At 38.0% G+C, this 27,940-nt stretch overlaps 1 protein-coding gene and 1 non-coding gene across 2 annotated transcripts in view; both read left to right on the plus strand.

Moving 5' to 3' along the window:
- Positions 1–12,014: 12,014 nt before the first annotated feature.
- Positions 12,015–27,940, plus strand: part of thw (chitin-binding domain protein thawb) — a 253,499-nt gene continuing 237,573 nt past the window's right edge. Inside the window, exon 1 of the mRNA XM_083123802.1 lies at positions 12,015–12,072. The gene's annotated coding sequence lies outside the window, so the exon portion shown is untranslated. The remainder of the gene's footprint in view (positions 12,073–27,940) is intronic.
- Positions 15,337–15,477, plus strand: LOC145989505 (U4 spliceosomal RNA). The gene has a single exon (XR_014441866.1). It is a non-coding gene; the product is annotated as a U4 spliceosomal RNA (small nuclear RNA).

Below are 27,940 nucleotides of genomic sequence, written 5' to 3' on the forward strand. Positions count from 1 at the left end.
TGGCATATACTGTTTGAATTTCATGAGGCTTTTTATTGCATTCGTACTTACATCAGCGCCTCTCTTTATTGTTTCGTATCTGTCGAATTGTCTTTGTTTGAGCTATCCAGCGTTACCAAGCTATCAACACGTCAAAACCGTACGCATATGTTAATAAATGGACCGATTTTTTCCATAGGAATGTACCTTTGCATCAGGCGCCGATCTCCTTCACTTGTCTCTCGCATACATTATATTTAATCTATAATAATATGCATTAATATGCATTAATAAGTTAATGAATAACAACCCTAATTCTCTATGTATATTTTGACAGATTCGTGGAGACTTCGTAATATTTCCCCACTTTTCGTCATATCTTTATCACGATGATGATGATGATGGAAGAAAATAATAAACATTCTCTACTTATCATGGATTCGAACCATATTTTCGTCCGTACAGACTGCGGAGTAGTGCTACATATTGTTTACATAAAAACTATGCAAATATTGGTTAGAATTGACTTCAGCGGGGAAATCGTCCTTTCGAAGTGCCATTATGGTTGATTGATTGATTGATTGATTTAGTTTATTTTACTTCGCGTTTTGTGCCTCTTGGCTAATTTGCGAAAATGGGGATGAGTGATGAAATGATGAAATTGATTTGATTTGATTTAGTTTATTTTACTTCGCGTTTTGTGCCTCTTGGCTAATTTGCGAAGATGGGGATGAGTGATGAAATGATGAAATTGATGAATGGACATTCACAAACAACCAAGCCCGACCGGGATTCGAACCCGGGACCCTTGGCGTCGCAGCGCGATGTGCTAACCACTCGGCCACAGCATTATGGATTTCTATGTGTGCGCGCGCGTATGTGTATAGCCCACTTTAAAAGTCTATACCCTAATTAGTCTATATGAAGCATAAATTGAGCACACATAGAATTGTTGAACAATGGATCTATATTAAGGACATGCAGAAAAGTGAAGGATTATGAAAATAGACGTTAGAGCAGAAAAGTGCCTATGGCCATGACATGACACAAACACTCATTCCCCACATACACACACCGGGCATCGAACCTGTCTGTCGACCCTCCCTAGATATTGAAAATAAATAAGAAGAGTGTAAGATCGAGGACCATGTTATGTTTTTATATTTTACAATTTAATTTATAAAGAATAACTAGTTCCACAGTTTTCAAAATTACAAGGTCTCTGGCTCGAATCCCGACCTGGGCATGGGTATTTGTGAGTGTCCATTCATCAATTTTATCATCCTCATCTTCGTAATTAGCTAAAAGTAGCAGAAACGCGAAGCAAAACAAATCAAATCAATTTTTCAAAATTCCAAATATTAGTTTTAGGTGAGAGGTTACACAACATAAACTTTATGAATAAAATTCCCCCCCTAGCTTCTGTAGTTTTAGGAAGGGGGGTGGACGAGGTGTGTAAAACTTAATTACAATAGAATAACTATGCATTTCGGTACACCAAGTGGCAGTAACAGCGATTGGATGCCAAAATTCGGGGGGAGGGGGCAAGGAGAGTTTACTTTTTCTTGGTAGACAAGGCTTAGAATTAAGAGGCCATAATGCTTGGAGCAAAAAGTAGCAAAAGTGAGGGGGGGGGCAACTGCACCCCATGCCCCCTCTAATCGCCGACACTGCAAACGGCATTAAATGTAAAAAACATAATGAAACAGTTGTGCCTTACTCACTCAAATATTGTGTGTACCTACAGTTGTGGAAAGAAATCCTTCCCCCATATGACTGATGTATTTTTTTCCATCACTGCACGTGTTCGCTATGTAGGTTTGTGTTCTTGAAAATGGATGTACAAAGAGTAACAAACAACTTTATAATCATGTCTGTCCTTAACACGGCGCCAACAGCAAAACCACTTATGTATTAATATCACGTCAGGCGCGAAGAAAGGAAGGTAACTGTTATTAAGATGAACAGTGTGCTTGAACTCTGTATTCAAACAACTTTCTTTGTTGTAAGAAACAAACTTTGCTTCTTTATTATCGTTATCTCTTTTCCTTCATCATGAACTATGGCGTCCTTTTCCCACAAGCAGTTGCTTCGCTGAGAACGTTTCACGTACCCTTGTCCCAAATTGATTACCTCCTGTCAAAATCTATCTCAGGAATTGTCTGCGTGATTTTTTCTGCTTTAGTGTTCTTCTCGTAATGATTTCCACTGGTGAGTGATTGTGGCTTCGTATTGTATCTTTAAGGCCATGTCTAATTGGAAAGATTCTTCATTGGAAAGTAGACTATAGACCTCTTGTTGAGGGTCGAGGGGTTACTATCTCAAGGCCATGAGATGTGGAATAGGTGTAAGTGAATTTCATAAAGGTTGATATCACCGTATGCGACAGGGGCGGGGGATTTGCGACCATTGAGTCGATGTCACACAGTGATGTTTTCAGGTGGCTTTGTGTGGTGGTCGTGGCTGCGGAAATTAATAATAATAATAATATAATAATTATTAATAATGATAATGTGTTTATTTGTCCGTAACCTATTTACATGGGTATGGACATTGTCAATCGAAGAAGATATGTAGAATCTGCATCGTATTTTTAAACATGCAATTAATAGTACATAAAATAACTTAAGTATAATGTAATGCATATAAGTGAGCGTACTTAGATACTTTGCATGCAAAACCTATGCTTTAGGTACAGATGTCTTAATCAAAATATATAATGCATACCTGTAAATTTTCTAAATATACATTAATTGTATTTTAAAAATTAAACAATAATAATATTAGGTGTTACAAAAAAATCAGCACATCGAAAAATACTTTGTATGTATGAACATGAATATCATATGACATGTTTGTATGAAATACAAGATAATATCACTGTGTTAGTAACACTAAAATTCTTGTGTATGTACACATCCTTAATTTCTCGTTTACATCCACAGACTTAGATCCATATTTAGCATCAGCATTTTATATTGTTTGCACCGTTCGCGCCTTTTTATGCTATATACTCTGTCCCAGCTAACTGTGGAGCAGACAATAGAAAACAAGTCTCTGCGCAAGTAATGACGCGAGACGGCTCCACCAATGAACACGTAAAAGGAACTGAATTGCGTGGAGTGGGGGAAAGCGACTGCAGTTACCAGCCTTCCCAGCAGCGTGTACTGCTTCGCTCTGGCCACTCGATTTCGCCCCTTCTCTGTCGCTCTGCGCGACCTTGCTCCACAGTTAGATGGAACAGGGTATAGTTATTTCAATACCCTGCTACGATTCTTCCAGCCTCGGCGCTTCGCCGTCGCAAATACGAATTTGTGTGCTGGCTGAATCTCCACATTTCTCCGCTGTAGGCGCTCAACGCCGACTGGTGCTGAGCAGAGTTTTCATGTGCACCTGTGGGCGTTTACGCTTGTAGTGAGTGGATGTTTTATTGTTATGTTGTGTATGTTATGGTAATTATTGTTACAAAGTGATAAAGTCGAACCTCTCTTAATGCAAGTTAAAACAAGAACAGTTGTAAAATGTAAGTCATTTAGAAACACTTGTTTAACTTCTAAAGTAGCAGTGAAACGTTGAAAGAATGAATGAATTGATTGATTCCTTGATTTCGTTTATTTTACTTCGCTTTTCTGCCACTTTTGGCTAGTCGCGAAGATGAGGATGAGTGATGATGTGATGAAATTGATGAAGGGACTCTCACAAACATCCATTTTCGGCCGAGATTCGAACCCGGGACCTCTACCGTCGTAGCGTACTGTGCTAACCACTCTGCCACGGCTGATTTGAATGAATGAATGAATAGTCCTGTTAACCTGAAACTTGTTTTTAAAAAAAACTTCTAATATTTCTATCCAACTTTTGCCGCTGGAAATTGGCTAACCAACAATTACCCGTGCTGAAAATACCTTGAAAAGTTCTTGCTTTATATTCTGCTATTATTGTGTATTCTTTTTTAAGTAAGAGAATTCTTTCGCCTTGCTGTGAATTTCGTATACGTTAATTATGGAAGAAGGAACCGCGTTGGTCCAGTAGTTAGGACTTCAAACTACCACGTGGGGGACCCTGTTCGATTCCCTGTGTGGTCATCTCGGATGTTCCATCGGTGTTCCTACATAATAAGGTCTGGGTCTCACCCAGGTTCACATAAGTTGCTACCCAATGGAAGCCCTGGGTGAGTAAATGTCGCCTCTGCGTGATGCTGATCACATCACTTCCACTATGCCCAAGATCGAGAATGTATCAAGCCCTAACTGAACACCCCAATTTACCTTTATGCGAACGAAACTTTTTTGCGTGGAAGGCCGGGGGACAATTATTTTCCAGCAGGACAAATAACACTGTTCCGTTGAGGGGGGACAAATAACGATTCGATTTTGTGTCAATGTTTCATTTTCAATTACTTGAAAAGGGAATAACATTTAGTTTACTTTTCACGTAAAAAAACGCAACGAACCATATGACATTTTCACGACTCGTTTTTCACGGGGAATGTCCCTCCTTGTCCCCCGCTAGATACGCCAGTATGTCATAACCATTTAGTACATAGATGAGCTATTTTCGATTTGTTATTCAAAGTATAATAACTTTGTTACGTTTTTATTTTATTTTAATTAATTATTTAATTAATTAATTAATCGCTTTCTTTTGAGCTTCTTCTTGGCAAGAATTGGTACAACTATCTTCCCTTGTTTATGTTGCTGAATTTGTAACGAAAAATATTATAAAATTTATGCCTTGCTCCAAATGCAACGCATCCTGTGGTTCGGCATGCATATAATTTATAAAAGTGTCAAAAAATCGAATGATGCGCTATCCCCATCAATCAGCTATATTGGTGTTTCGTGGACAATTTAAAAATATATATCGAAAATTCTGTGCCTCTCTTGCCCAGAGTGTGAAGCGAAACCTACAAGAAAATATAGAGCCTACTGCCGGCTTTGAGACAGTGAATAATGATCATTCTGAAGACGTAAATCAACTTATTTGCAGATTCTTCATTTCAATTATATCAAAATGCATTGCTTCCTCAACGACAGAAATGTTTGAAAGACCAAAATACTTAAATCACAAGCCTCTCAATCATGGCCGTATTTAGAGGTTTTTTTTTTAGGGTTCAACCCCCCTTCCCCCCGAAACTTCTGGCATGTTGGATTAATGGAAGTTCAGAAACCAAAATTTGTAACACATTTTCAAAAATGTATTTGCAGTTTCACAAAAATACAACAGGGAGACAATCCTGGATTGGTCAAGATAGAATTTACAAACATTTTGAATTCTGAAATTTGAGCGAAACTGATTGAATCCTCAGAATCACAGCCCACCCGCGACCCCTTCATTTTCACTTCTGCTGTCCTCTTTCCAGTGCTGTTCCTGGATCAGACTGAAAATTCCCTTGTGATTGTCCCAAAATTCCCGTTCCAACTTTTAAATTCCCCCTTTATAAGAGTTCAAACCTAGGATATCCAGCTTCGTAACACGTTACATTCACTATCCTTCACCCAGCTGTTCGATATAGTACATACATTTAACCTATATACGGTCCTATAAAACAAATACTTGTATAGTGCAAAGTGGTTGTACATAATGCTGTTTGGTAAGTATAGGGACAATATGAGCGTCGGAAAGTGGGATCGAACTGGTTCATAGAAACCCCCCTCTCCCACCCGAATTGCCATCGTTTATTGCAAGTTATAAAATAGCAAAACTTTTGTTAGTTTTATTGTTAATAACGGAAATAAAGTGCAGTTAGTTAGTATTCCAACAGAATAACAAAAAATAAAAACAATACAGGCACCAGGTTTTGTTTTACCATTTAATCCAAAGAATAACTGGTTTCACAGTTTTCAAAATTCCAAAAATTAATATTTATGTGAATGGTCAAAGAATATAAACTTTATGACTAGAATTTCTTCTCTTACTTTTAAAGCTTTTTCTTGAGGTACCTAAAATTTAATATCAAAATATAATAACTGTGCATTTCAGTATACACGGCATGAAATAAAATAATTGTTGTGCTGCATATTCACACTTCTGATGGATAAAGTAGAAAAGTCTCCTAAAGGATATAAGGACAGCAATAATAATACTAATAATAATACGTTTGTAACTAATTAGTTTATGAAATTTAAAAATTATTATTATTATTATTATATTAACAATTATTATTGTTTATTTCTATTATTCAAATTTCTTGCGACGCCCATGGGAACAATTATGAGTGAACCCCCTGAAAATGTTTCCTGCCTACGGCCATGCTCTCAGTCATCAAGTTCACCTGCTTTTGAAGCGTCTTGGTAGAAGCAGACCAGTCGGCCATCAGCGCCATTAGGTGAGTAGTGGCAGTAATTGTAAGTTCTTGGAATAACATGCGAACTGGTTGAGTGCCGAGACTGGAAAGATCGTAGCGGGTTATGGCTATTTCCATTATTATTCGCTGGTCCCTTTCTCACCTCCTCCTTTTCTTTCTTTCCAACTTTTCGTTCATCTTTATTACGTTTCTTTACTTCATTTCTCTGTTTTATTCATTCTTTCTTTCTTTTCATTGTCTATCTTTTCTATGTTAATTTGTCATTTCTGTCTCTCTTCCTTTCTTTCTTTCTCTCTTTATCAAATTATTTCTTTTCATTCTCCCTCTATTATTTTTTACTTAACTTTCTTTCATTTTTTATTTTTCTTTGTTTTCTCTCTTCCTGTATTATCCTTTTCTTCCATTCATTTCACTGTGTCCTTCCTCTGTGTCGTCTTTCTCTCTCTTCCTCTGTTCCTCCAATCATTTATTTAATCATTTTCTCCCTCTATCTCTCTGCTTCTTTATCTCTTTCTTCTTCCTCTGTTTCTTCACCTCTTCTTCTCACTTTCTCTATTTCTCTTTAACTCTCTGTCTCAATATATCGTTCTGTCTTTACTGACCATGTGATTCTTCTCATAAGTAATTCTGAAGCATTGCGCTAATATTATTCAAGTGCGGGCTAGGACCCACTCTTGCCCAACTGGAGCCGACGCCCCTGGTGTCATATTTTATGAATTTATATGTACATGTTAAGCAGAGCCAGTCCTAGGTCAATGTATCAAAGGACCTCACGGGAGATCAATTTTACCCTTTTCAAATTTCAATGTGAAAATCAAACAATTCTATTTTTGTTATGTAGCGTCGCTTTCCTGCCACTTTGGTTAATTGCGACGATGAGGACGAAGAACACCCATGCCACTGATTTATCGACACACCACAACACCCCCTAACACCCCCCAAATTTCCATAACACCCACTAAACATTTCACAAGGGCCTAATTTTTGGTCATTTTAGCTATAAATTTACCTTTGCACCATTAACTACAAATTAACATCCCCCAGATGGAAAATGTTGATGCCCAGGCCGGGATTCGAACCCAGGATCCCTGGCGTCTGTGCTAACCACTCCACAACGGAGGCCGGCTGAATATTGAACAAGGCATTTTTAATGTGTAAAGCACGTTGTTTTGAACATGCAAATCCTGACTCCACCCCTTTGAAGTGTTTTAGAGAGGTATGGGAGCAGAAATTGCCCCCTTCCCCCAAAGTAGACGGCCATGTCTCTTGCGTTGTGCTGGTCAGTAAGGATGGCCACATTCCCATGCCAATTTGGTTCTTCGGAAAGAAGGGAAAAACGCACGTGACCCTCCTTCGGTCTTTCTCAGAGAACAAAAGATTTTGCAGGATTTAAGCAACCAGCGTGTTTGACAAAAATCTCGCTAAAAGAAGAAAAAAAGCGTGACACAACAGCAAATTCGCACGGTAGGGTGTCAACTAGCACCCGGAAGAATCTCTGTCGCCTGCGGAGGGTGTCAAAGCGAAAGGACAACCATAAAAATAAATCATGGCGGTATGATTTCTCACTTATTGGAACGTTTCTGCAATACACGAGGTGCATGTCCATGACTGGCTTTCGTGGAATGTTCAAGCGAATGGGAGCCATGTCTTAATTGCAGACAGCCTCCGTGATTAGAGTTGCGTTGTGAAATGAATTGTTGGACTTCATTCTTTCCATGCGATCTCTTTGAACGAGGCTAAACTCTGGTGGTAACTCGGCGAGAGTAATTTGCATGCGTTCTAATGCATGTAATAAACGATTAAATCTGATCTTTCATTGTTCTTTCATCAGGTTATGCAATCAGATATCTGAATCCTTCTACAACGGTTATAAAAAATACACTATAGAGTAGGACTGAGGCGATACCGATGTATGGCTTAACCTGGATGTTGTGTAAAATTCAAAGTTCCCGTTGATTTTGTACCAATATTTTGTGAAGAAAACCTGTCTTAAGAGGTATATTTATATTCTGATGTAATTTTTGAATATTTTAAAGCAAAACTTTGACAAATTGTTACTTTTAGTTGGAGTTGAATACTCACCCACTGAGACTAATAAACAATAAACACAGAACGGATTTATATGTAAATACATATTTATTTATGAAGCTGAAATGAGTTATATTTTGTATTATCTTTCCCCATCATGTCATGTAGACTCGAATAATTAAGTTCTTACGAGTATTTTCCATATTTGTACATATATTAGGTTTTGGCTCATATTTTACATATTTTAGTAATTGTTACATATTATTTCTATAGTTCACAACATTTCTCAACATAACTAACTAACTAACTCTCTAGCCTTCTTGAACCCGAAGGTTCATGGCTGCAGCAACACAGGCCTACCATCTGTCGCTATCCTGAGCAAGATCTATATACTCTTTTCCATCCCAACCAATTTCCTTTAGGTCCATCTCAACATTATCCCTCCATCTCCGTCTCGATCTTCCTACTGGTCTCTTACCATCAGGTTTCCTAACAAAAATCCTGTAAACTCTTCTTTCCTCTCCCATTCGTGCCACATGGCCTGCCCACCTAAGTCTTCTTCATTTAATCATTCTAATAATATCTGGACATGAATACAAATTATGTAGTTCTAAATTATGTAACCTTCTCCACTCACCTGTCTCCTTATCCCTTTTAGGTCCAAATATTTTCCTAAGGATCTTATTTTCAAATACTCAACATGTACTCCATATTCGTGAAATGACTACATGTCCCCGTACGACCGAAAGAGTTCAGTGAATTCTTGTGAATAACTGACAAAGTCCGATGCAACGTTAAACAAATGAAAGATTGTGACTTTTTTATACCCTCCAATTGCGTTAATTACAAGCTTCCTGTCATCCGACCAATAATGTTTTTTCCCCCACCTCCCAACTGTTTGCTTTTGATATTGTAAAACACTTGAAATTCCTGTTTATTTACAATATGTTGTCAATACTAGAGAAAAAGGGCTCAAGCATCGTATCCTGGTTCTTACAAACGTTATTTGGGAACGTTGGAAGATAATTCCAAGTCGAGCAGCACATTCCTTACGGCTAACCCCAGCATCGCTTCTAGTTGCTAGTGTTGCCCACGAGACGAGACTTTGGCCTGTCTCGTCTCGTGGAAGTCTCGTGGAAATGCTGTCTCGTCTCGAAAATATTAGTTTGTCTCATGACACATGGTCAATCTCGTCTCGTCTCGAATTTTTAAAAGCCTGTCCCGTCTCGTCCCGTGGACAACACTACTAGTTGCGCACCCACAGAACGATTTTGTGAAACCTACGGGATTCCCTTCTGCTTTCTCTTCAGTCGCGGTAAGTTACAATGCCCATGCTGTATTTTGTGTATCTCGTGTAGTGCCTTATATTATTAAAAAGGTAAATTTTTATAATTTTAAGTGTATATTTTGGTGAAAATAACTAAATATGTATTTACATATTTGTCACATTTTTACTACATATAAATAAATCCGTTCCCTGCTAATAAATATCTTTAGCAACTTTTGTTACGATTTTCAAGCTGCGGTATCGGTATCGGTGGGAATCGGTAAGAGTATCGGTATCGGTATCGGTGAGAATCGGTATCGGTATTGGTATCGTTATCGCTTGGAAGTGGTGAGAGTATTGGTATCAGTAGCGGTATCGGTGGGAATCGGTAAGAGAATCGGTATCGGTATGGGTATCGTTATCGGTGGGAATCGGTAAGAGTATCGGTATCGGTAGCGGTATCGGTGGGAATCGGTAAGAGAATCTATATCGGTATGGGTATCGTTATCGGTGGGAATCGGTAAGAGTATCGGTATCGGTATCGGTATCGGTGGGAATCGGTAAGAGAATCTATATCGGTATGGGTATCGTTATTGCTTGGAATCGGTGAGAGTATTGGTATCAGTAGCGGTATCGGTGGGAATCGGTAAGAGAATCGGTATCGGTATGGGTATCGTTATCGGTGGGAATCGGTGAGAGTATTGGTATCAGTAGCGGTATCGGTGGGAATCGGTAAGAGAATCTATATCGGTATAGGTATCGTTATCGCTTGGAATCGGTGAGAGTATTGGTATCAGTAGCGATATCGGTGGGAATCGGTAAGAGAATCGGTATCGGTATGGGTATCGTTATCGTTGGGAATCGGTAAGAGTATCGGTATCGGTATGAGTATCAGTACCGATGGGAATCGGTATTGGTATGGGTATCGGTTGAAAGTGGCGTCGGCTCAACCCTACTATAGAGCGTTAGGTAAAACTCTGCTGTGTTGGAAATGATACATTTACGAACCAGTGGTTATTGGAAATTGGGGTTTGTAGATTTGATTCTGTCAAGGACATATTTCGAGTTGGGGGCAGGGGATTCGGATCCCCCGGCAGACTTACTAAGTCAAAATGTACTTGCTTACAGTGTCGGCGATTAGGGGGGCGCGGGGGAGCAGTTACCCCCCATACTTTCCCCCCGCACTATGGCCTCTTAATGATAAGCCTTGTTGTCTACCAATAAAAAAAAAACTGCTCTTTTTTGGCACCGGATTTACGTTAGTGCTTGTTTAGCATTTGTTGTATAATCGACGGTTTTTTATTTCCGCCGAGATTAGATTGGGATTTTGAATTGACAGTACATAAGAAGATTTATGCACACTGTTACTTATAATAATCTGTATAGAATATTACACGGGAACTTTATTTTTCATCAACTGGACATAATATATTTGTTTGTCATTCAATATATATTCGATTTTTAAAATTTTTACGTTGATTTCCTTGGCTGAACAGTTGTTTTTACACAAAATTTAAGGATCTTAACTACACGTAAGCTATTATACGTATAATAGTTGATGAATACGTGATACTGTAAGTCTTTTCTTGTACACGCATCGGCGAAAGAAATAGTAGGCAAATTGTCCATCACCATTTTCATTCAGTCCGTTTTCCACAATGTGATGATCATGAATTGAAGTCAAAACGTCATTAAGCAGAGGACAACATCTGCTTGGTATCAACAGAAATACATTCCTTAAAACAACACAGGGTGTGGAATAAAGAGCAATGAAAATAGTGATTGATAATTTGCCTACTATTATCTTTGCCGTTGACTGTACCGTCTTTTTACCTATTCATGTAATAATGATACAATGACAATATTAATTAATATGCCTATTTTGATAATTATTATTGTGAATAGAGATATTAATTATGTTGTTATTATTATTATTTGTGAGACAGTAAGTTTGGACCCTTCCCGAAATATATTTCTAGAAACGTGCATGATTCTTGCAACACCTAACCTAACCTATAGGTTCAATAGATTAGTCTTTGTGGCTAAAGTTGGAAAACGTTACCAAGCGTTTTATCAAGGAGATTGTAACCATGCACTCCTATGCTACTTACGGGGACCCACGAATAAAGGTGCAAAACACGCTGTAACTATTTTGTATTTGGCAATCCCTTCAGTCAATCTATAACCTTTTCCAAAAAACAATCTACAGAGCCGAGAAAGCTATAAATCTTCCTAGCTGCCGCGCAGTGTGATGTGTAGCGGAGAAAGTGAACTCATGTCAATGGGATTTGGAATTATCCCATGAGAGGGAGTGCTCCATTTTATTCTCTCTCTCTCTCTTTTTCTCACTTTAGGGAGGGGAAAGGCGTTATGAAACAATCGTGCAGAGCAGCTGCATTGCAGGCAAAAGACGCTTCAGTTTTGTGGTGGTCGCATTATGTGTCAGAGGCCTTCCTGTTCCTTGCATTGACGTTAACAGCAACAGCTACTGGTGAGTACCCATGGAGAATGTGCAATGGAGAACCCTCGATGCTTGATTAAACCTGTCAAGGATACTAAAGTGGAGTCTGCTTGTTCATGTCTCTTTGATGATGTGTGTTTGTTTTCTGCATATCGGAAAAAGGCAATCGTAATTAGACCTGCTTGTTGTGCCAGTGGATTCAGAAGTGAACAAAGTGTGATGTGATGTTGATTGAAGTTGGGTTGTGGAATCCTGCGTATGCTGTACCTGACCATGAATCTGACGACCTTTTGGCTTGATATAAACCCTAAAACTCAGCTTTATTTTACATCGCTTTTGTGCTAATTTGCGAAGATGGGGGATGAGTGATGAAATTGATGAATGGGCACTCAAAACCATCCATGCCCTGGCCAGGATTCGAACCCTGGACCCCTGACGGCCTTCCCGATGGCGCAGTGGTAGCGTCGTCGCCTTGAAATCAAGGGGTCCCGGGTTCGATACCCACTGGAGGCACATAGTGGTTCGGATTCCACTTTAAACTGTAGGTCCAGTCCCGATTAGCCTTAATGTGCATAAGTGGACTTAAAAACACCAACTCAATGAATCAAACCGGGACCCCTGACATCATAGCGCGATGTGCTAACCAATCCGGCACGGGAACCGGCGTCAAAATCAATTTTGCTCGTACGAGAACCCTTTGTGTTGAAATTGTAAATGGGAGGAGGGGTGTATTTGATTTGATTTAATTTTTTTTTTTTAAATATTTAGCGTCGCTTTTCTGCAGATTTCGGCTAATCGCAAAGGTGAGGATGAGTGATGATATGCTGGAATTGATGAAGGGACACTCATAAAGAACATCCATGCCCAGGCCGGGATTCGAACCCATTATCCCTAGCCTCGTAGTGCGCCTTGCTAACCACTCCGCCATGGAGGTCGGCAATTGTGTGGTAGGAAGGACGAGGTATTTATTTTGATTTGGTTTTTCTTATTGGCTAATTTGCGAAGATGGGTATGAATGATGAATGGACACTTATAAATATCCATGCCCAGGCCAGGATTCGAACCCGGGACCCCTGGCGTCGTAGCGCGATGTGATAACCACTCCGCCACGAGGGAGTATTTGCTCGAACCTTGGGAATAGCTCTTACGTTTGACACCCATAGAAACGCTTCGAAACACGAAATTATCCGGTAACAGAATTCTGTTGTCTGCTTCTATTGAAATCAAATGGTGTAATGCCAACCACAGGGAAACGCTCTGAACCGAAGCGCGGAATTTCCAGCTAGAAGTCTGCACGTTATCTTACAGGTTATCGCCCAATGAGACACCGGAAGCAAAACTATCCCGTTCCGTTGCGGCGTCTCAGTGGGCGTCACGTTTTATAGCTCAACATGTTTGTTGGCAATAGGGCTTTGCGTAAATGTTTCTACCTGAAGGATTACCATCCCCTTTCTGAATGTTCCTTCATAAATTTCAGCCAATCATCACTCGGGGTGTAAGGGGTGACACTTCCCGAAGACACACAAATGTCAACCTCCCTTCCACGTAGTACAACCTGGACTGCAATTTGCAGGCTAGCGAGGCTGTGGCGTCTGGATTCACGGCCAGCATAATCCTCCGTGAGGCTCGTGTTGTGTGCTGCCCATGTGCGTTTGCGATTGTCCTTTCATCCAGTTTATCCTATCATCATTCATCCTCATCTTCGTGATTAGCCAAAAGTGGCAGAAAAAGCTAAACAACAGAAATACAAAATACAAAAAGAACCTCTACCGAGATTCAGCACTTGATAATGCAAACTTAAGATTAAATGTTAATAACCTACCTTTGTAATTAACATTACTTAAATAATAGGGCCGATTTTTGATTCATTGATGTTAAAATTTTGGATGCATCAGTACTCAGGCTATTTGTACCCCGTCTCAGGTCCTTACCAACAAGTGAATTAAAATCATTTATAGATATGAGAACTTCATATCAGTAAGTAAATCTTAATTCCGTCAAGAACTAAAATATTACAATACGTAGCACTCAGCACATAAAGGTTTAAAGTAAAGTAAAGTGTCATTTTAAACTATAGGCCAGTCCCGATTAGCTTTCCTGTGCATAAAGTGCACTTAACAACAACGACAACAACATATGGTGGAATGTGGATTTGTGTCACGCATTTACAATGGCGTCCATTTGTGGAGGTGGTGTGATCAACACCACGCTCCGGCCTCCTTCAGCTTGCATTGTTGCACACGATTACTTATAAGCTGGGTGAACCACAGAGCCTCTCCATGCAGCGGCATTGATTGGAAAATTCTTACCTGAAATCACTCACTCCATGAATCGAACTCGAATTTTCAGCTAGAGAGTCGGGCTTACGAGAAATTAAAAAGTGAATAAAGCTCTGCTGTGTTTCCGTTATTCAAATTTTTGATTAAATATAATATTTCTTTCTTTAATTCAATTTTGTGTTCAAGCGTCGTTAGCTTTGATTTTTTGAGGTTGACATATTCTTAACATTATCTTAAATAGAACATAATATTTTTCTGGATTGTTGGGTAGTCGCGCCCTCCTTGTCCCCCCGATAATGACTCCAGTGTTGTAGACGGTGCTGTAGAATTCTCTGGGACACTGGATTTTTTCGGAGGAGGTTCGTGAACAGTGGCGGCGATTGGGTTTCAAATCTGGGGTGGGGGGCAAGGTTTCAAAACTGGCGGGGAGGGCAAGTACAGTCAGCTCCCCTCTGCGTACGCCAGTGCTCTGGGATATGTTACCTTCACCTCAATAAACCCAACTTGCCTTTGATTTTTATACCCCAACGGCCAACTCTGTAGACAGTCCAGTAAAGAAACAGCTTTTTGATTTCAAAGAAGTTGAAGGAACTTTTTCTTGCAAACGAATTCGATGTTTGTGTATTTCATTATAACTACGGATGGGAATTAATCCCTGCAAATCCCCTTCTAACTATAAATACAAGATTATATTCCGGAAAGCCTAACAAAGTTCAATATCCATATTATAAACAAATATTCAAATTAAGCGACCGATACCAAATGACTTATTTTTTCTCCAACAGATGGCAGGTGCAATGCATTATTCATTTCATTTATATTTATTCTTAACAGATAAAGTAAATTTAAAATATATATTATCAATCATTGAGATATATATGGACTATTTAAAAATTTATCAAGGTTTTTTCAAAATTATTGAGAATGAATTCTTAATTTTATATGCAAATGAAGAGCTCGCGACATGTTACTTGAGCAATCGCGGTCATTAAGGGAAATACGGGTCCGGAATGTTAGCTTTGCGCGGTGGCGATATCGTAACCAATGAGGATTAACCGAGGTGCGATTATTGCTATTTGAAAACTTTTACCAATACCCCGCTAAGACGACGTGAAATACCGTCGGCTATAGCAATTTTTGGGAGTTCTTTCGAGAACTGTTATTAAAATTTAACAACTTTATAATTTTTAATTATTACAGATACATTACTAAACATGTGACTGAGGAAAAACGAGTGATTTTTCAATGCAGTATTTTCTGTCAGACAGCATATTTGCATTGGGGAATACATAAAATTCTCTTGAGTCTTTACATACAACTTACACTTGCAGTCTTATCCTGTTGTACTTCCCAAATATTTAATCCAGTTTCAATATAGCAACAGTGGTAGCGTCGTCGCCTTGTAATCAAGGGGTCCCGGGTTCGATACCCGATGGAGGCACATAGTGGTTCGGATCCCACTTTAAACTGTAGGTCCAGTCCCGATTAGCCTTACTGTGCACAAAGTGGACTTAAACACCAAATCAATCAATCAAACATAGCAACAGCATTTGTATAAGCGTTTTGCACCATCAGGGGCGTCTCCAGAAAATTTTAACCGGCTAGGCAGTAACCCTACATTGATAAATTAGAGTGGGCAGATAGGCATTATATGACATTAAAAAATATGTATTGTCTTTCTATCTCTTTATCTATTATTCTGACTACTGATTTCTTTCCCTTCCTGTCTATGCCTTGTTATTTATTTATTTATTTCTAGCATTATTTCTTACATTGTGCTACTCCTCTCTCTTGCTCTATTCTTCACATCTCCCTATTAATTGATTTTTCTTAGGCATTCTCTCTATTCTTCTACCTTTTCCTATAATCTCTCTATTTCTATCACATGTGTGTTTTTCTCCCTCTTTCCTTAACGCCATCAACAAAACAACAAATTAATGTGTTGCCCTTGCCTTGTATCATGAGGATTGCAGCTTTTGATAAATCTGTGTTATACATTTAATTTAAAATGCTATCAATTTTTATAGGCGAATGAAACAGTGTTAAGTATACATGTACTTTCTGTGAAAAATATTGAACAAAAATATTAATATTGAGCTTTCCAAACTTATTGGTTACCAGTTTGCGAGAAACCGTTTATGCAATGTGCAATAATATATTATAATCGTTCTACATTCATACGATATCGCATAATAAACTAGGCTTATGTTTGCCTGGGTAGTTTGTTTGCGAATGTCATCATATTTTACGTTTCGGGAACAACAAGAGCTGCAAAAATTGGACTTGGCAGTTGTTTGAGCTTGATCTGCAATCCTATTTAATTGCTACTATCGACATATAAAATGAAAGGCCCTCTGTTTCTTCTTGCAGTAATACAGGGCATATTTGTACTATATATAAGTATATTCAGTGGCAATGATAAAATTTGGCCTATCAAGGAAATGGTGAAGAATCATTTCTTGTCTATAAGTTTTAAAAAAATGTGCGACTCAATGTATATCTTTTGCCGTATTATGACTTGTGAACTGAATGTGCTTCTCTTTTGTTAAGAGCTGACGATCCTACTTCTTCGCTCGCGTTTTTTTTTTATTGACTGACCAATGTGACATGAATCTTTTAAAATTACTGCCTCATTAGGAAAGTTTGAAATCGTATTGACTGCTTGATTTTTTGTTCATTAAATAGTAAAGTTTCCGGGAGTTAGTAACGCGAATTTTGCTTTTACAATCATGAAAAGTGATAAACATAAACCAATTTGAGAAATATAACATATATGGAGTACTGAAGAGACCGCGCAGTACGATTTCTCAACTAAATATCGATGAAAGCATGTATAGTGGTTGAGATAATATACAGGTTTCGTATGTTGCAGGTAACAATTTTAACACCAAAAAGCATCAAAATTGATTAGGCCTATGGTAGGCAGCTGGTTGACACTCAATAATTATCAAGTTAATAATTCTGACTGATTTTTCCAGATGTACAGAAAATATAGACCCTATACAAAAACAGCTTACCTTGACTAATTGCAGTGTTGAAGTGAATACTATGACTGCTTCCTAAGAATTAGAAGTAAAATAAATACCGTAGTTTTTATGGTTTATGCCATACTTAATGCTGAACTGCTAGTTGTCCAACGAATTGTTAAACGTAAGGAGCACTAGGAATTAGCGTACTAACAAAGTAATTCAATAAAACGCTAGAATATCGAAACTTTATTGTTAAAGAAAGGTATTTCCATGCCATATTTCAACCTTTTACTTATGTAACGGCGACAGTTTGTTCTTCTGACGAATGGAAGAAAGAGTTACACAAAAATATTCTTGTTTTTCTAGTGCTTTTCCAACAGGAAGCAACAGGATATTTGTTTGCGTGTTTATCGATTATTCTTGCCATATCTTCTAGAAAACATGTGCACAATTATTCTTATGTTATAAGTTCACTGAAAACTGTATATGTTTTCTAAGAACAGAATTACGGAGGTTGTGAAAGGAAAGCTAATATTAATTTCACTCAACGTGTTAAGTTTCAGGATATTTGCTACTGTTTTCATAACCTTGCTCTTTAAGTACAGTTGTGAAAAAGAACAGTGAAGTTTCTTAAGGACTAATCCTTTGTGAACATTCATAGTTTCGACAACATTCACGAGGAAAATATGCACGAAATAAAGACCAGAATATACGTATTTATCAAAGTACATTTTCCTAAAGCGTGTGCTTATTTTCATGAATTAGTTTGCGTGGGTAGAATAAATGTTTGATGGGCCGCTGCCCACCCGCCCCTGTCCTTCATCCACGTGCCTTCTGAGAAATAGTTCCTCTGCTATGTGTTAGTTTCTGTGTTATTTGGGCATGAATATATTCGTCGTAGTTGTATGTACGTACATCTCATAATATAATGTCCCACAGCCACAACTTTAATATAGCAGCTACGTTGAGTATATGGGTTTATCCGCAAAATTCTTAAAATGTCCCCATTGTCCGATAAGATCTGTTCTCGTAGAACATCGGTTGAACACAATATCCACAAGAAACACAATCTAAAAATCTCCAAACAAAAAACTGCCACCTGTAACAATTCCTTCATTGTTGCAGGGATTAGGGAGTGGAACAAACTGCCTGCACCATTGACTAACATTATTTGTCAGAACAATTTTAAGAAAAACTAAAGAACTTACTATTGTTCCAACAACTATATTAACCTACATATCTTTATAATTTCACCTGCATCCAAACGCGTAACCTTCCTGTACAACTGCTATTCTCAGATGTCAAGTGTATTCGTTTACATTGACTTCCTTCTTACAGCAGACGGAGAATAGTTGCATATTTTTCCCAGAAGTCCAAAAGTTAATATGGATCACGTAAACGGCAAGAATATTTTCAGATAATGTAATTCCGTGTACTGATAGCATAGTTATCTTCTTTCTAAAACCAAATGAAATTGGAGGGAAGGGGTCCAGCTAAATTTAAAAAAGGGGCATAAGGGATGCCGAGAGTCGCTGGTCTGCGCAGGCTTTTTTGCTTGTTATTCCACTATAGCATCGCCACTGCCGACTTCTGGTCCCTCGCAATAAAAAAAAATGAATTTTTGTTTGTTTGTTCCTCTATGGCATAATCGATTTCACTTCAAGCTTGTGCTCATTTTTGCCATGCCAAAAAATCTCTACAGTGCACCTAGTCTTAGCTTACATTGCAGCTAAACTTTACGAAAATTAAAATACGTCCTGTAATGGTAGCATTTATTGGGGCGCCCAATACCAGCAAGTATAATGCTTCATTAACTTGCATTCATACACAACGCTATCATAGTGGCTACCTGGGGGCTAACGACGGCCAGAGCGTGTTGCTAATCACATCACTTGCACTATGACTAAGATCGTGAAGATTTTGGGCCCGAGTACACTCCTCATTATAACACGGTATGATGCACAGGGGATGGGAGACACTTTATTTACACGACAATAATCTATTTATATCAGTCTTGTGTACAATATTGATGAACATGACTTTTTTTTTTAAAAAAGAATGTTGTTGAACGCTTTAATGTTTGAACACTTTTGAGCATTTGTCTTGTCTATTTTCTGAGCAATGAAATGTGATCTGTGAATCGAGATCGTGGTACTATTATTACAAGGAGGAATTTATCCAAAAGTTTGGGAAATTGAGTTTGTTTGGGAGTGTCTCTTATAGGCAGGAACAAAACAAACAAAAGCACGTGATTTGGAAGTTTGCACAATGGTTACTTTTCAACTCAGGTCGTCCATAGATATAGTGAACGTTCACATGGAACAGCCGCCGCCAAAACCAACCAATAGGATATCTGGCAGATCACGTGGCTTTTTGGAATTGAGTGTGACATAAAATTCCAATACATAACAACTCTTGTCCAATGCACGTTCAACTATTCGAAACATCCCTTGCCTCCCTAATGCCAATTGTTCTATTGACAGCTCTAAGGCTGTTATACAATCTTCAGATCCTATTGTGGTGGGTAACAATGTTTCGATAACGTATTTCGATTTCAATTGTTGCATCTTCTCTTTTCTAAATTATGAAACGTGAAAGGTCCTTCCACCCTTTGTGCAGAAAAACCATGAAGTACACCTTCCTCTAATTCAGCAGTCATTTGTTACAAGAATATTGCACTTGGTTATTGCCATTGTACAAAGAGATAAGCAAATATTTACTTGTACTGTACAAGGAATCCTGATATTGCCGTGAGCGATGAAGACATAATTCTCGGTCCCTGAAAGTTAAAAATTATCCATGACCAATTGAAATTGAGGAGCTCCATTGAAAATAACCGGAACAAATTGACGATTGCTCATCAATAGCTGCTCTGGTCTGTTACGAAACAGTAGTGTGATTGGTACCACAACCAGTGCCGGAAATGATGAGCCCCCCTCAAGCAGATTTGGCTACACTTAAACCTAGCTCAACATGCCCATATGAGCTTTTTGCTCAAGTGTGGAACCCCGTCTAATCCAAGATTTTTGTAAAAATGCCCTCGGGAAGTTCCTGTGAAATGATGAGCTCCCTCAGATTGATTTGTCCACACTTACAAAAGGCACTTCTGTCAGATTGTTGTCCATAATCCTGTCAAAAATATGCCCCTCTTGATATTTTTTTTTGCCCACACCTAAAAGTAGGCCACACACACACACACACACACACACACACACACACACACACACACACACACACACACACACATACACACACACATATTTACTTCTGGTTTAAGTTCAATTGGATACCAGGTTCAATTTGTTTATCTAATATTAAAACAATGTAATTCTTCTAGAATTGCTCTGTGACTCTCTCATTTCTTACATCATAAACATATGATTTTTCACCTATGAGAATAACACTACATATGGTGTTATCAGGGAGTGTATCGTGGAATTCACAGATAATTTTAATGTTTGTCCTGTCATTAACCACAACTTGTTTTCTTTTTGAAGTGTTGATTACAAACATGGGTCTCTGTGCTTTGAATTCATCTGGTGTGTAATACATGTCAGTATTGCCAGTAGTGACCCTTTTGTATGCTGTAAATGCCTCATATAATTTGAGGAAATCATTCTTGGACATGTCTAAATTATAATTTTCTCTAGGGAATACCTCATTTCTGCCATTTTTAAGATATATGTTCTTGATGTTGCAGTTATCAAATCTACTTGAATTTTTTTCCTGATTATTGTGTCTTTCAGTCTGAAACAATACCACCACAAAATCCGGCATGTCATATTGTATACTGGAGAATGAATTTGTAGCATCAAACTCATAATAAGTACCAGTTGCGGGCTTCTGTACACATTGTTGATATGTATAAAATTGTAAAGGAATCTGTGGATTTTTTATTATATCTGCTTTGTATTTAAGAGCATAACTGGCTTCATATTCAACAACTGGGATTCTTAGCTCCATAGTCTGAATAATGCACTTGCCCTCATCAGGTAGGGTATTGGGCATAGCTTCCCCTGTAGAGTTTAATGCACTGTACCTCATCAAAGCATTATTATCATTGGCAGCTCTTCTAAATGTGATTCTTAAACCACCCTTCCACATAATATCTTTGTAATCTGAAAAGAATCCTGGCAACAGGCGCATAGGGAACAGCACTGTGTGGCTTTTAGATATTATTTTATCACCAGCCTCAAATCCACCTATTTTGTAGTAAGAAGCCTCGGTTTTGGATAATTTTAGTGTGGCCAAAGCTGTGGAGGTAATGCCGGGATAATCCACTCTCTTTATAACAACACCATGCTTTCTGATCTCAATTTCAGAGAACAGATGCGGCACAAAATTATCCACCAATCTTATATTTGAATTTGCCGGATAATCTGTTCCATCGAGCTTTACAACATCAAATTTGATGTATAGATCTGCTCTGTGGGGGTGTATAAAGCCATCCCCTACATCAAGATCAACCTCAATCTCTGTGTTGGGTTGATTTAAATTTGCAAATGTCCTCCTGTTTGGAGGGAATGATTGTAGCTCATAACTCTCAATATTTTCCATTTTTTTTCTTGTATGTATTTTTATTTAAATATTAATTTCTATGATAGCAGTTGTTGTGGCTCCAGCAAAATCAACTAATTCTTCTTTTTCATTAGTGACCATCAATTCAATGTAATCTATTCTATTATGGCACACAGGAAAATATAATGTTGGGGATGGAGTGTAGATGATTGGCTCCATAAATTCAGAATTAGGTTTAAATGTTGCAATGATGCCAGTTTGTTTGTGAGTGCCTATGCCATTTGATTTGGTGATCATACCCTCGGCCACATTACAGTGAATATTCAGAGTCTCTATGGCTAAGAATTTAGGTATATTAATAGCAGTGTGTTTGATGGCCGCTTCAAGTTTTGTGTTGTTCTCAAAGCCTAACAGCTCTCCTATAGTACCCAGATCCACTGTTTCTGTAGCAGATACAATCTCTACTCTGTGAGTGACAGAATTTTGACTTAACACTATACCTCTGGGTAATTGAGCATTTAGAGTGGACAGATTATATTGCCCTGGAGTGATGACAATTTTTTGATCCCCTACTGCAATTTTGTTGTTGTGGTGAGTAATATTAGGGATCAAGTACATGCCATAAAATGCTCTGAGAGCTATTGTTTTGGGATACACTATGTCATCATGCAATTTGAGTTTCAATATTGAATTTTGGCTGGTGAGATGGAATACCCCCATGATGTTTCAGATACCACAGGGCTTTTTGAAAATTTTCAATTGATGGTTTATTTATTTGAGACATATATCTGAGAACAGATAAACACAAATGTCCGCAATTAACATCTTTGAAGTTTTGAACACGGGCATTATTGTAATAAAGATTAGGTGATTTTAAATATTTTATTAAATTTTCAGGTGGAACACCTCCAAATGAATCAAACACAAATGCCGTATTGTTTAAATATTTAAGATAACAGATCCAGTGAGTGCCCTGATTTTTGTACTTATCCAAATTAACAATGCCACATTCTTTGTTGAGTGGTTGCTCTGGCAAAGAATCAGACATGTACACACCTCTAAAATTTTTGATGCCCAGTGGCTTGATTAAAGCTTCAATATCTTGGTTTGTAAGCGGCTCTTGTTTTTTTTAAACTTATTCATGGCTCTCTTAACACCTTTGCCTTGTTTCTCCATGGCCAGGTTATGGCGCCTCTGCTCATCTAATTCTGCCCTATTCTTCTTGGCATCTATTACTGTTTTTGCTCCGAGAGCAGCTAAGATGGCAGGGATAGTAAATATGAAACCCCCCACATGTGATTTTTTCCTGGATTGTTGTAATTTTTTTAATTGGGGGGTACTGAGTAACAATTTCATACCATGGCCCTTTGCAATACAAGAATTTTTTTTCTTGCGCTGCTTTTTGGTTAAAAGACTGTCAATAGTTTTAAGAGATTTAAGACCTGCATAAGGTATTTGATACATAACACCCTTGGCCTTCATTGTAGGTTTATTATATACATATTCACAGCCCCCACCCCAGTTTTTGTTTGGTGTTCATAGCTATGGTGGTCCCCAATGCTGCTATTCTCTCACTTAAAGAAGCATCTTTGCTTACAAATCTACCAAATGCAGCCTCTTCTAATTTCTTGTCTGCAACATGTCTCTTGTCAAGATCAGAATGTGTGTTGTATGCTATGTCATGGTCTCTACAAGCAGCATCTAGGGGATTAACACCAGGATCCCCTCTGTTTAATCTATGGTCCAATTTTGTACCGGGACCACAATACTGATAGCCTGGAATATGTAGTTCAAATGGCAGCTTGTTTATAATGTCATTAACCAACCCCCGGCCCTCAGAAATATTCCAAAATTTAGGTGGTAGAGTATTAATAATTTTTATAAGATATCCAATCCCCTTAGTGTCATTCACTATAAAATTAGACAATTTTGTGCTTATCATGTCCATAATTCCAACCTTTTCATTGTAAAAATTGTGGTTGCCAGCATTTTCCTCCCCAGCTATCACCAATAACCTATCTACAAGTTTCCTGACATCATCAACCCAGACAAATTCTTTAGGCAGGGTGTTGTATTGTTTGATTCCACTGCCAGTCTTGATCTGTGACCATATGGGCTTGATTAAATTGTTGTATTTTGCTCCACTGCTAGACTTGACTCTTTTTTGTGTGGGATCATTGTTCTGGTATAGAGCATCTGATTTTATTAATATTTCTTTGTAATGTTCATAATCTTGATCTGTATAGCTGCCAGGCCTTTTCCTAGTTATGAGTTCCCACAATCCAGGTGTGCCGGGATATTTAACAAAACCACCTCTTTGTCCAAGATGAGATTCTGAATATACAATTGTATCATCTCCCATAAATGTTACTCTGAAATTGCCAATTCTATGTATGATGCTACCATCACGCTCTGTGTCAGCATATAAGCCAAAGACCTCATCTTTGTTGTCTTTAGGTGTGCTTAAATATTTTTGAGCAAGAAGACCCAATTCAATAGGATCCTGAGTAGCTTCAATTCTTCGAGGAGCAATAGGACTAGGTGTATGAATACTGGAAAGTTAGGTGATTGGATAATGTAATATGTTCCTAGCAGCTACAGGTACAAGCTCTGTGATCAAATTTTGATTTTGCTCTGTAACAGTTTTGATATTTTTACCTAATTCACTAATAGCATCAATTATAGGCTGTTCTGTTTGTTTGTGTTGTTCATAAATTCCTCGGTTCTGTGATTTCCATCCCTTAAATCTTTTTACAAGATAATCTCTTAATTTAAGATCATCAATGATTGGCCTTTTCATGGTTATTTATATATGTTTCAATGTCTAGAAAATTGTTGATTTTATTTCTGTATTTGCCACTATTGGGTTTTCTTGTCATATCAATTGTGACAAACCCATAACTGTCCTGGTTCCAGCACCTACTGCAAAACTTGGAAAAATCATTGTAGCTCAAGTCCCCACCTACATATTCATCATGTATGTGTTTGAGGTTGGTATGATCTTGATGAAACACACATATAAAATTGCTGTTGTCTCGGATCAGCTGCTTCGGTATTTTAGAAAAAGTCTGTGCCAGGTAGAAGCAATCAATGTTTTTGTGTCGGCCCTGTGTAAAGAAATTTCTAACCTTGTTTTGATTATCCAGTATAATGTCATCAAACACAACAACAGAATTATCGAGACATTCATGGAGTGGCTTAACATCTGGTTCAAAAGTGGCTATATCCAATCCATCATATAGCTTCATCAGCTGCTGATATTTTAATTGTTCCAAGCTCTTAGAGAAGACATACAAGTGCCTGTTTTTCCAGTCTAACCAGTTGGGTGCGAATAAAAAATTATCAACCATTAGTGTAGTTTTACCACAAGCTGATGGCCCAACAATAAGACATCTAATATTTTCAGGCAGCAACTTGCCATTTCTCTTAATCTGCTGTTCAGGTTCTGGCAGCCTTTTTATAACATCCCAGGTGCTCATATTATCACTTTGTCTGCATCGATCCAGCTGTGTTCTGGAAGTCCTAGCCGTTTGACAAATAACTTGTTGCCTTTTCTGCGGATGATTTTTTCTATGAGATATGTGTCAGGCTGTTTAGTTTTGCTGAGTTCTTCTTCATAGAATCTGCCTTTGAGAATTTCTCCTCGGTGATCTTTTATTATATATGTGTTAAGGGTCCCAGGTTTAACTTGAACCACTGTAAATAATTCAGTGCTCCAGTTTCTTGTAAAGCCTCTTTTGAATAAGTGCTTATATTTGCTGATTCTTACTTGATCACCCACCCTGTATTTGGCCTTTCTTGTTGTTGGCTGGTATCTAGGATAATAAACAGTCCTGATCAATTTTTGCTCATCAGATGGAGTTACTTCAGAGGGTTTCATGTTGATTGTGGAATGGACCGAGTTGTTATATTTATGTAGAAGTTCTGGAAGAATATTAATCCATTTATAATTACCTTGAAGTGTAAATTGTTTATACATAAGATTTTTTAGGGTTTTGTTGAATCTCTCTACAATTGAGGCTTTGAGATCACAGTAACTCGAATAATGTTTTATTGACTGGCTTTTAATAAATTGTTGGAACACAGAATTATAAAATTCTTTGCCATTATCTGTTTGCAAATAGCGCGGTGATCTTCCACTCTGATTGATGATTGTCCTGATGGCTTCTGTAACACATTTTCCAGTCTTGGATTTGAGTGGCACAGCCCAGGCAAATTTTGAAAATGTGTCTATTACAGTGAGTAGATACTTGTAGCCCTTGTTGATTTTGTCTAAGTTTTTCAACTGTCCACTTGCTATCTCAATCAAGTCGCTCTGCCATAAATCATCTATGCCTTTTGTAACTACTGGCAGTCTCTTATAATTATGTCTGGCTTGTCTGTGTAATTCATCAACAATAATTTGTCTAGACATAATATGAAAACAAGAATATTGCAACTATGGGGTGTTCAGCAGCTGATACTACAGGATTTTCTAAATATAATTTGTCCCCTATTTGTATTTTAAATTCCAGAGAGCCATCATCTTCAGCATAGGCTGTTTCTAATGTATTGGGGTCTGTAAAATCCTCTAACTCTACACTGGTGATTCTTGCTTTGTTATCAGCATTTGTTATTGATAAGGTAGGGTAGTGGTGTGCCTGTGGTTGAAGCCAATATTTGATCTTGATTGGTCTTAATGTGCCCCCAACAAAAAATTGGTAATAAAATTGTGCAGGGGACAGCATATATATTTTGCCACCTGGTGTAAATGGTGAATCATATTCTTTGTTGGGGATGCTGTACAATTCAAGAATTACTGTATGTTTTGGATTCTCGATTATGCCGGTTATTTCTTTTTCTGCTGTAAGCAATCTGCTTGTTACAGATTCAAGGTGCTCATTGATGGTCCTAACAACATCATCATGGCCTGGCTTGATTTTTATGTCCACAACAAGTTTCTTGTATTGTTGCACAATTTCTTGTAGCTGGGTGGCAAAAACAGACAGGGCATTTGCTTGATTGGATTCCATGGTCCCTAGCTGTTGCTTGATATTAGCTACAATTTGTTGCAAATTTTCAATAACTGCCAATTTTGAATTTTGAGCAGTAAGATCATGGACCTGTCTTCTGATATCCTCAAACAGGGCATGCAGTTCATTAATATGTTGATTGGTTGGTAGAGTGGCCACTGTCTGAGTAAGTTGTTGGATCTCTGTCTGGATATTCTTGATATCTTCTGATTTCAATATCCTATTCACTGCCCTCTTAATATTTTTAAGTTCCTGTGATGTAGGCAGATTTGTTACAGTATTTTGCAAAGATTCAAGTGCCAATTTTACATTATTTAATTCAGATGCATCAGCCACATTTTGCATAGCATCTTGGAGCAGGGCTATATCAGCCTGAGAGGGTGTTGATTGTTGTAAAATTTCAAGTTTTGTTTGGATATCATCGATCAAGTGATGAAAATGAGATAGTTCAGATTCAGTGTTGAGGTTTTCAAGCTTTGTGATCTGTTCCTGGACACTAACAAGGGTATCTACAATACCGGGCAGGCGGGATTCTAGAGATTCTTGTATATTTGTCAAATCACTTTGCACTGCTGCTATTGTACCCTCAAGATGGGTTATGGTACTTCGAATTTTTCCAAAATCCTCATATGTTTCAAGTTGCAGCTTGATATTTGCAACACTCCGAGTTATTGCACTCAAAGCATCAGAAGATGGCAAGTTGTTCATAAAATTTTCAAGTGTCTCAATTTTTTCTTTAACCTCGGCTATGGCATTGTTCAGAGGGTCCAGATTAGGTATTTGGAGTGATTGAATCTGTTCCTTTAGAGTGGAAATCACTAGATCAAAATCTTCTTGTGATTTTATGCTTTTGACAATTGTTTGGAGCTGTGCCTGGACATTATTAATCTGTTCTTCTAATTGTTGTTTCAATTGCTCAGAGTTGTTAGCCTGGGTTTTAAATTTGGCTTGAAGAGCTGCTACAGCTTCTTCTAAAGTTTGAAAATTATCCAATGTGGCCAAATCAGTATATTTCTGAAGCAATAATTTAAGTTCTGAGTCAATTTTAAGAAGAGGGTCCATGCATTGTGATTGTAAATTTGTAATTTCTAATTGAAGACTGGCATTGAGTGTGGTTTGT

The sequence above is a fragment of the Lepisma saccharinum genome, chromosome 6, assembly GCF_977018435.1.
Source record: "Lepisma saccharinum chromosome 6, izLepSacc3.1, whole genome shotgun sequence".
In the NCBI taxonomy this organism is placed as follows: Eukaryota; Metazoa; Arthropoda; class Insecta; order Zygentoma; family Lepismatidae; genus Lepisma; species Lepisma saccharinum.